Here is a 745-nt window from a genome sequence, read left to right as displayed (position 1 = left end):
TATACTTTCCAGCAAAGTTGCCGGAATTATTTAATTTCAGTGTAAATAGAAAAACGATGAAAATTGAAAGTTGCAAACTGTTTTTTTCTGATGGCTCGTCATTTAGTTTTTTTTTTATGAATTTAAACAACGAGATAAATTAAAGTTCGTAAAAGAATGTAAAGAAAATACATTATTTCCTTGTATACAAAAAAAATGCTGCAAATAAAAATTTGCAAATTGCTTTCTCAAATGATCAAATTGCACGATGCTCGAAGCTTCCTCTATGAGAAAGCCAAAATGAAAAATATTACACCTCATAGAATAAGCTTTGAGGATCGTGCATCTTGAGCATCTTGAGGAAGCAATTTGCAAATTTAAATTTGCACCATTTTTTTATTTACAAATACGTTATGAAAATGTGTTTCTATAACTGATAAAAAAATGAGAGTTGAAAAAAAGTTCGAAAAGTGCAATGTTAACGGAGAGAAATTTCGGAAAATTATACAAAATTGAAGATTCGTAAAAAAATGTCTCTAAAATGCGGTTAAAGGTAAAGAGCGATGTGACAGTGAAAAAATAACGATGAACGAGAAGACGCAGCGACGCGACGACGCTTAAAAAACGACTGGAACTCTTCGTTTTGCTGCTGGACATGTACAGACTTTTATACGGTTATCAGGAGGAGTGACATAGTAGCAAAAGTCGTGATTGTGAGAGTCGGGCGAGACAGAAGATCGCCACGTGTTAGGCCGAGGCGTGACGC

Source organism: Venturia canescens, chromosome 11 (assembly GCF_019457755.1).
Source record: "Venturia canescens isolate UGA chromosome 11, ASM1945775v1, whole genome shotgun sequence".
In the NCBI taxonomy this organism is placed as follows: Eukaryota; Metazoa; Arthropoda; class Insecta; order Hymenoptera; family Ichneumonidae; genus Venturia; species Venturia canescens.
The sequence above is the reverse complement of the archived record's forward strand: the minus strand, read 5'-3'. Positions refer to the sequence as shown.